Source organism: Piliocolobus tephrosceles, chromosome 2, assembly GCF_002776525.5.
Source record: "Piliocolobus tephrosceles isolate RC106 chromosome 2, ASM277652v3, whole genome shotgun sequence".
NCBI classification, from domain to species: domain Eukaryota; kingdom Metazoa; phylum Chordata; class Mammalia; order Primates; family Cercopithecidae; genus Piliocolobus; species Piliocolobus tephrosceles.
In genome coordinates, this window is record NC_045435.1 from 166,968,000 (window position 1) to 166,978,393 (window position 10,394).

The following is a 10,394-nucleotide window of genomic DNA, read 5'->3' on the forward strand; positions in this document are numbered from 1 at the left end:
TAAAAGCATGAACATTTGTCTTTGAGCAAGTTTGATCTGAGGTGAATAACATTAAAGAATAGCCTATTGACAAGCAATTAAATACCACTTCTTTCCTTAGGAGTGTTTTAAATTATGTTTGTTCTAACTAGTGGTAGCATCTTTTGTGTTTAGAATTCCAATATAGGGCCGGGCGCAGTGGCTCAAGCCTGTAATCCCAGCACTTTGGGAGGCCGAAACGGGTGGATCACGAGGTCAGGAGATGGAGACCATCCTGGCTAACATGATGAAACCCCGTCTCTACTAAAAAATACAAAAAAATAGCCAGGCGAGGTGGCGGGCGCCTGTAGTCCCAGCTACTCGGGAGGCTGAGGCAGGAGAATGGCGTGAACCCAGGAGGTGGAGCTTGCAGTGAGCTGAGATCCGGCCACTGCACTCCAGCCTGGGCCACAGAGCGAGACTCTGTCTCAAAAAAAAAAAAAAAAAAAAAAAGAATTCCAATATAATCTTAGATGAGAAGAATCTTTTAATTAGATTTTCAATAGAATCAGCCAAGACCCACTGCTCACCATCTTGACTCTTTGTCTTCATTGACTTGGACCAAAACAAAACAAATATAAATAGCAAAATTCATTATCAATATTTGTTTCAACTGCCTATTGTCATTTCCTCAGGGTATGCAACACAACTTTCCCCAGAGAGAGTGCTGTGTTTCTTACTTTTAGCTTTAGAGCAATTTATTCAACAATTCTGTCTTGGAAGAACCTAGCTGAGGCAAAAAAAGAAAAAAAAAAAAAAAAAGAAAAAGTAATTTTCTTCTTCCATTTACACATAAAATGTTTATTTGAAGAATAAGAAATAAGCAAAGAGACAGCAGAAGGAAATTGTGCTTCTATCAGCAACTAAAAAGAAAGGCAAAACCCAAAATAAATAATATGTAATTATTTTTTATCTAACTATTTGGGCATTTGTTTCTGCATTTCTAAATAATAGAACTAGAATACATTTTTACTGTTGGTCAATTTTAGGTATCATTTGCTTACTTCCTATAATAAATGTTCAAAAATTAGCTATGAAAGGACCCTTTTAATGCTAAAAATATCACAGGAAATATTTGCATTACCTAAGTCAATACGTAAGCCAGCCAGGAAGAACATTTACAAGACAAAGTTGATCATGATACTCTCTTGTAAGTGAAGATGCTATTATTTTATAACCTGGATGTGATGATCCGAAAGTTGTTAAATAAAGGTTTCATATGAGCTCTTGTAATCTGTAAAATGTCCTCTAAGTTAGCTTTAGGTAAACTAACATACTGCCAAGGAACAGTGTTAATGTGTTTAATTACCAAGCTCTTTCCAAGAAAGCCTTGTCACTTGTTCACTGGTCTTATTGCCACTTTCTGTCTTTACTCTACTTCTACTTGTCCATAAACACATCAGTGCAGGTATTCACATGTTTTGCATTTCTCAACAGTTTGCACTAGATTCTAGAAGAAATTTTTTACTGTCAATTAAGGCTAGAAATTTTTTACTGTCAATTAAGGCAAGGTTTTATTCACATGTGACTGCCACTAGAGAAATGTCTTAAATTAACAAATAAACCCAATAAAAAATATTTTTTTTTGTTGGCTTTGCCTTTCATGAAACCCCCAATTGACATGCTCACTAACTTTTAAAATCATATAAAATTTTAAAAGCAAAAGAATTTTATTACAGTATGATGCAGGGTTAACCATTTTGAAATGATACTTACACTGCCTAAATTATACCTGGTCATCCAAGTAGAAACTAATAATGATCAGATAATAAACAGATGGAAACCAGACTACTAAGGAAAAGGAACAGGAAATGAACTCCCTAATTAGATAACCAAGGTTTTGTCTACATAATGCCAAAATAACTAATTTAGTATTTTGAATCAGTTAGACTGAGTTTTATCATGTAAGCAAAACAGAGAACTGATTCCCTGATGCTTGAGTTTTGTCTTCAGTTGTTTGTGGCGTTATAGAGACAGCACTACATATGTTTCGAGCTACTTTACCTTTGTATCTCAGGCCACATTTCCTAGGGAGACTATCTAAGGGAAAATAATTTTCTCTTTAGTTATGAAACTAAATCTATACCCACAAATTAGTTTGATCACTTTGGTTGAGTTTACTAGTAAAGAGCCCTCCTAAATAGTTTACATGATATGTGTCTACACATGTGTATCTGATTTGCCCAAATTGAAATATTTTGTGGATGGCAAATACATTCTTTAAATGTGTAACCAAGTAGGTTTATATATTTTAGTCAACAATTGATGACAGGATAGAAAAATAACCAGAACTGTGGATCCAGCTCTTATCACAAAATTTGTACTCCTTTAGATTCCATGACATCCTCACCTCCTGGTTTATCTTTGACCTTTCTTTTGGAATTTCTAAGGGTAGGCACTGAAGTCTTCCATTAGTTCATAAAAACTCAGTCATTATTCCTTTAAGTATTGTCTCCCCTTTATTATCTCTCTCTCTCCTTCTGGGACTCCAATTAATTACATGCTAGGCCTCCCGACATGTTCTCCCAGTCTCTTAGCCTTCTCATATTTTCTATCTCCTTATCTCTCTATGCTACATTCTGATTAATTTCCTCAGATGTATCTTGTAGGTAATTAGTTTTTTTATTCATCCGTGTTGGTTGAATCTACCATTAAATCTATTTATTCAGTATTATTTTTAATTTTTATTTTTATCTAATTAATAAATGTGAATTAAAAATCAAATGATTCTACAAACTATGAAAAATAGCAGTTCTTATAACCTCTCTCGTTATTTCTTCATCTTGAGAAATTTTTTTTGTTCTTTTATCTGATTATTTTGGCATTTGTCTCAGTATTTCTAAATAATAGGACTATAATACATTTTTATTATTGGTCAGTTTTAGGTATCATTTACTGACTTCCTATAATAATAGTTAAAATGTAGTTATTAAAGTATCCTTTTAATGTGGAAACTCATAACCTTCAGTTGTGGGCACTATTCTGAAATTATTTTAATGATTACTTTCTCTCAATTTTCTCTGTTCTCTCTTTTTAGAACTTCTATCTGTAAGTTGTATCTCCAGCATTCATTTTCTAATACTTTTTACATTTATTATTTTTTGCTTTACTTTCTGGAACGTTTTCTTGACTCTATCTTTTAGCACTTCTCCAAAGTTTTTCATTACTACTATTATATTTTTAATTACTGAGATCTTTTTATTCCCTTAAGTATTCCTTTATGGTTCTTACTTTATGGTTTACCATCTTTCCTTTTTTCTGTAAGGATACTAACTGTTGTATTAAAGAGTTTTATTTCCATGTATCCTCCCTATAGCCTGTAAAGCGCTTGTTCTTATATGTTTCCTTTCATCTCTATACCTCTTGTTAGAGGTTTTCCCTAGATGTGTGCTCATGTTTGGTTGCCTGCACATGATCAAGAGTAGTGGAATCCTCTGAGGCCTGTTGACTATAAGCTTCATGGTAAGATTATGTGGCTGGATCTTTCATTTGGCAAACTTCCGATATCAGAATCTTAGGTATTTCATTTGAGGCTGTCATATTTCCAGATTTCTCTGGAAGGTAAAGACCTAATTGGCAGCATTCTTAGAGCCAGTTAGGGTAAGAGAGGCGGAGTTTTTGGTGGGGGAATTAGAATGGGCTTCTTCACTTTGTTGCTTGTTTCCTTTGCTATGCAGAAGCTTTTTTAACTCAATGCAATCCCATTTATCCATTTTTTTTTCTTTGGCTGCCCATGCTTGTGGATATTGCTCAATAAATTTTTGCCCAGACAATGTCTTGAATATTGTCCCCATTGTTTTCTTGTAATAATTTCATAGTTTGAGGTCTTAGATTTAAGTCTTTAATCCAATTTTGATTGGACTTTTGTATATGGTAAGAAATAGGGGTCTAGCTTCATTCTTTTAAATGTGGATGTCCCTTTTTCCCAGCACCATTTATTGAAAAGCCTGTTCTTTCTCCAGTATATATTCCTGGCAACTTTGTCAGAAATGAGTTCACTGTAGATGTATGGATTTGTTTCTGGGATCTCTGTTCTATTTCATTGGTCTATGTGTGTATTTTATGCCAGTAACAAGCCGTTTTAGTTATAATAGATAGCTCTGTAGTATAATTTGAAGCCAGGTAATACGATTCCTCCAGTTTTGTTCTTTTTCCAGCTTTGGTTATTCTGAGTCCTTTGTGGCTCCATATAAAATTTAAGATTGTTTATTCTGTGTCTGTGAAAGAACGTCATTGGTATTTTGATAGGGATTGAATTGAATCTATGGATTGCCTCTAGTAGTATGGACATTTTAACAATATTGAGTCTTCCAATTCATGAACATGGAGTATCTTTCCAGTTTTTGTGTGTCCTCTTCAGTTTCCCGAATTACCGTTTTACAGTTGTTATTGTAGATATATTTTGCTTCTTGTGTTAGGTTTACTCCTAGGTATTTTATTTCATCTGTAGCTATTGCAAATGAGATTAAATGGCACATATACACCATGGAATACCATGCAGCATAAAAAGGAATGAGTTCATAACCTTTTCAGGGTCATGGACAAAGCTGGAAACCGTCATCCTCAGCAAACTAACACAGGAACAGAAAACCAAACATTGCACGTTCTCACTCATAAGTGAGAGCTGAACAAGGAAAACACATGGACACAGGGAAGGTAACATCACACACCAGGGACTGCTGGGGGATGGGGCGCAAGGTGGGGGAAACCATTAGGACAAATACCTAATGCATGTGGGGCTTAAAACTTAGATGACAGGTTGATAGGTGAAGCAAACCACCATGGCACACGTATACCTATGTAACAAACCTGCACATCCTGCACATGTATCCCAGAACTTAAAGTAAAAAAAAAAAAAATGCTTTACAAAATTTATCTAGCATTGTAGGTTGCTTTCAAGTCAGAGGATCACTCATGATATCTAACCAGTTAATTAATATCTTACCTTTGCTGTTTTCTCTTAAAGATATGATATGGAAAGATGTCAGTTTTCCTTTCTCTTATTGCTTTGCTCCCCTTTCCAGGAATATTATCCATATCAATAAGCTTTTTCAAATATCTGTGTTCATAAGGACTTCCAGTTATGTGTCTCTAGCTCAGATCTTGTAATTCAGCTCCAGTCCATTTCTTCCAGGGTGTCCAGGACATTTTTATTTAGTCCTCTTAATAACATTAAACAGAAGATTTTGTGTTGATGCTATTGTCTATTGTTTTGTATTTATTTTTTATTTTTCCCAGAAAGAGTTCCTCTTTCTGCGTTCCTTGTCTCGGATAATCTATGCAGTTTCAAAAACCAGATTCACTGTAGGCCTAGTGAATTTTACTTTTTCCTTCAATATCCACAGTCATTTAATCACTAAATCCTGATGATTCTACCTTCTTATTGGCCCTCCTTTCTTTTGCTTATCTCTCAATTTCTTTAGCCACATTTTGAAATGCCAATTAAATTTTATTAACTGGCTTTCCTTTTCTTATCTAAATTTTCACCGTCTTTTCCTTCATGGAGCTGTCAGGTGCAAATTTTATAAAGTGCATACTTGGTGTTCTTTTCTTTTTAATTATTAAAGTCTTTCCTGTGGCTTCCAATTACCTTCAAAGAAAACCCTGTATTTTTTTAGAATGGTATTCAAAATACTCTTTAACAAGGCTTTGACTTTTTAGCCTGATATTCTTAAAATATAGATGTTCTAAGCTGTAGTAGTAGTAAACCACCTACATTTTTGCAGATCTGCATCCTTTTTCACACATTTGCATGCTTCTGTGTGTCCCCCTACCCATACATTTCTTGGCATTCTTTGACAAGGTTCTTCCTCTTCTTTCTGTTGCTACTGAACAGTGTTATGTTCCTCTATTGATTCAACTATTACATTGTAATTGTTTGCTTAAGAATATTCTTCATCCATTCAAATACAAACTACTTGGGCTATGCCTTTTTTTTTTTTTTTTTTCTTTTTCTTTTTCTTTTTTTTCTCATGAAGTTCCTGACACATAGCAGGCACTCAATAAATTTTGAATTTATGAATGAATGAATTTATTAGAAAGTTTGGAACAGAACTATGTATGTCTCCAGATTTCTTTTCATTTTGCTTTTAACTGTGTAATGTGAACCAAATTTAATAAAAGAGTCACTTTTTTGTAGAAATGCTTTCCATGGCCTCAAAATTACAAAGCTCTTTTGGAAACTTCTGATCTCACAATATCATAACCTCATGGCTGGAAGGGAGCCTAGATAGGGCATTTAACCCTTCTAACCAGACCAGGAGTTACTGCTCAATTTCTCTGACATGTGTTTTTCCAGATTGTATTTGGATAACTTCAGGTATTGTGAAAATGAGGAAATGATGGAGCTTGTTCTTTCTATCTTTGTAGAATGATGACCATGCTAAAACTAAATCTCTCTCTACAAGTTTCACACATAGACCTTGGTAAAACCCCAAGGGCAAAACAGAACATATTTATGACCTCTTCCATATAACAGTCTTCAAGAATTTGAAGACAGGTTATGTTCCTTACCAAGTCTTCTCTATCTCAGCTTAAAATATACCAAAAACTTTCAATTTCCTTCATAGTATCTCATTATGCTTTTCCCCACCACCTCTCTTTTTTATCTACAAGGATACTCTATTAAATGGAACTCAAGCTTCTTCGCTGACTTAAATGGAATTAATTGGATTCTCACATTACTATTTCTAAATTAGGTTTTATTATTATAATAAAACCTAATTCTGTATTTATCATTGTTATTTTTATCCTATAAAACTAATTACCTTATTATTATATAAATTAAAACAACATAGAGTTGTATACATAAGGTACATGCTTCATAATTCTAGCTTCCAGGCATTACCATTGTTAATAGTTTTGTATATGGTCATGTACCACACGACAACAATTTCGTCAAAGAAGGACTGCATATACTACGGTGATCTCATAAGATTATAATGGAGCTGAAAAATTTCTATCACCTAGTGAAGTTGTGATCATCATAATATTGTAGTGCAATGCATTATTTACATATTTGTGGTGACGCTAGTGTAAACAAACCTACTGTACAGACAATTTATAAGCATGGCACATGCAATTATATACATTACATTATACTGGATAATGATAACAAATCACTATGATACTGGTTTACATATTTACTATACTATCTGTTATTATTTTAGAGTGTATGCCTACTTATAAAAATGTTAACTGTAAAACATCCTCAGGTAGGTCCTTTTAGGAGGTCTTGTTATCATAGAAGATGACAGTTCCACTTGTGTTATTGCCTCTGAAGACCTTCAGGACAAGATGTGGAGGTGGAAGACAGTGATATTAATGCTCCTGAGACCTTGTAGGCTTCGTATAACTTTTGTGTTTATGTCTTAGCTCTTAACAAAATAGTTTAAAAAGCAAAATTAGAATTAAAAAAGTAAAAATAGGAAAAAACTTATAGAATAGGAATATAAAGAAAAATATTTTATATAGCTAGCTGTACATTATGTTTGTGTTTTAAGCTATGTGTTATTACAGGAAAGACAAAAAGTTTGGAAATTTAAAAACTCTATAAAGCAAAAAGTTATAATAAGCCAATATTAATTTATTTTGGAAGAAAGAAAAACTTTTTTGTAAACTTAGTGTATCCTATGTGTACAGTGTTGATAAAGTTTGCAGTAATGAAATGTCCCAGGCTTTTACATTCTCTCACCTCTCAATCATAGGCTCACCCAGGGCAACTTCCAGTCCTGCAAGCTCCATTCATGGTAAGCATGCTATAAAAGCGTATCATTTTAAATCTTTTATCTGGTATTTTTACTGTATCTTTTCTATGATTAGATATGTGTAGATACAGAGATACTTACCTGTGTGTTATAATTGCCTACAGTATTCAGTACAGTAGTATTCTGTACAGGTTTATACCCTAGGAACAGTGGGTTATACTAGATAGCCTAGCTGTGTGGTAGGCTACATTATCTAGGTTTGTGTAAATACACTGCCTGATGTTTGCACAAAGAAAAAATATCCTAATGACTCATTTCTCAGACTATATCCCTGTTGTCAAGTCATGCATGACTATATGATTTATTCAGACTCTTCATAGAATATATGTATTTAGTTATGAATACTATATATAGATATGTTTGTATTTTACCAAAATGTTACAAAAATTGGATCACACTATGTATAGCATTCTGTAACTTGTTATTTTCACTTAACATTATGTTTAAACTTTTGTTATATATTTTGGTTACCTTTGCATAACTGTATATGTACTATTAGTCAATTCTTTTTAAAAGCTGCATAATGTACTACTCTTTAAGTGCCCTGTCACTTATTTAGCTAATTTATTGATGCTATTTTAAATTATGAAAATCATAAACAATTCAGTAAAAGTTATTGGGCATTTTCAATCTGCACAATATTGTGCCAACAACTGGAGCTAAGATGAATACAATAATCTCTGCCACCAGGGAGTTTCTGATCTACTGGAATACAGCAATGAATTAATCAATATAATGCAATATAATGCAATGTAAATGCTGTCTCAGAAATATGCACAGAGACACAAAGGAGACAGACACTTGGAGTATTCAGGTAAAAGTTGGTATATTTATGTTACATATTGAAACATTATGTAAACAGTCACCACAGAGGAAAGCTATTTCTGGTTGCTGGTTTGCATGTTTAAATCCATACTGTTATGCAAAACTACGATGTATTTGCAGAACTGCAAGTAGTTCAATGTGTTATCTATGGCAGGATCATGTAGGAGATGACACTGGTGAAGTAGGTGAGGGTTAGCTAATGCTGTGCCTGTTGTGCCTCAGGCCAACACATACTTTGGTTCTTATCGGCAACAGGGAGCCAGGTTAGATAAGGGAAGAAAACAAGGGAAGGTATAAAATGCAGCATTGCCAGCTGGAAATAACTCTTCTTAAAGAAAATTCTGTAAGCAGTGATGTTTTGCCTGGTTTTCCTTACTTGGGCATAGCAGATGACATCTGTGCCCTGCGTATATCACCTTTGTTGTTATTAGTGCAGAGTGTCTGTGTATCAGTAAAAGTGTAGGATCACCTCCTAAATAAATTATTTTTACTTGAATTCTTGCTTCCATGTCTCTTTCTAAAAGGACTTCAAGCTAAGGTACTGTTCAATAAAATCTTGATCAAAGCAGTCTAGGTTATTTGCCAATTTAGTTACCTACTTATTAATTCATAGAAACACCAACAAAGCCTTTTGTTTGTTTGTTTGTTTTTGCTCCAGGCTCGAAAGGAAAGGTCAGTTGTGGTAGCTCACACCTGTAATCCCAACATGTGGAGAGGCAGAGGTGAGAGGATCACTTGAGATCAGGAGTTTGAGACCAGCCTGGGCAACCTAGCAAGGACCTGTGCCTACAAAAAAACAAAATAAATAAATGAATAAAAAGACTGTTCAAATGATGGAAGTTTGGTTTTAAAAGATGAAAAGAACCCATAGAAACTCAAGTGAAAAAAGAGAATCTCAGGAAACAAAGTAAAGCTTGGCAATGATTGAACCAAAATCACTAGGGATCCATTCTTTCTCTCTAGCTCAAGATGAGTTACCTTGCATATATTTCTGCACATTGCTTTACTTTGCTGCAGCCTCACTTCCAAAATAAACATCTTAGAATTGGCATCCTGATAATGTTAGTTTCCACATAGTATGTGGTTAAAATGTCATGAACTCTGACATTATCTGTTATATCTCCAGAGACTAAATCAGTTTATTTGATTCAGTTTTTAAAAATTAATGTATTTGTGCAGTTTATGGAGGTATAATTGATGTACTATAAATGACTAATATCTCAAAGTACAATTGGTAAAACATAATCTATTTGTACAGCAGTAAAACCACCACCGCAATGAAGGTAATGAATATGTGCATTATCCTCAAAGCGTTCCTCATGCCCTTTTCCTCGCCTCTTGCTTCCAGCCCTCACCTCTCTGGATTCCTCTCTGGCAATCCTTATCTGCTCTCACAATGGATGACTAAATTTTATCTAAGTGAAATCATGTTTGCCTCATTTCTTTCATTCATATAACTATTTTAACATTCACCCATATTAATGTGTGTATCATTATTTCATGCCTTTTTAACTGCTGAGAAATACTGTATTTTATAGATATACTGCAATTTGTTTATTCATTCACGTTTAGGCAATTGGACATTTGGGACATTTTGATTGCTTCTAGTTTTGAGTCATTAAAGATGATGTTAATGATGTTACTATCAGCCTTTATGTACAAATCTATGTATAAACATATGTGCTTTAATTTGATAAACACCTAAAAATGCAATGACAGAGTCAAATGGTAGGTATACGTTTAACTTTTTTTTTTTTTTTTTTTTTTTTTTTTTTTTTTTTTTTT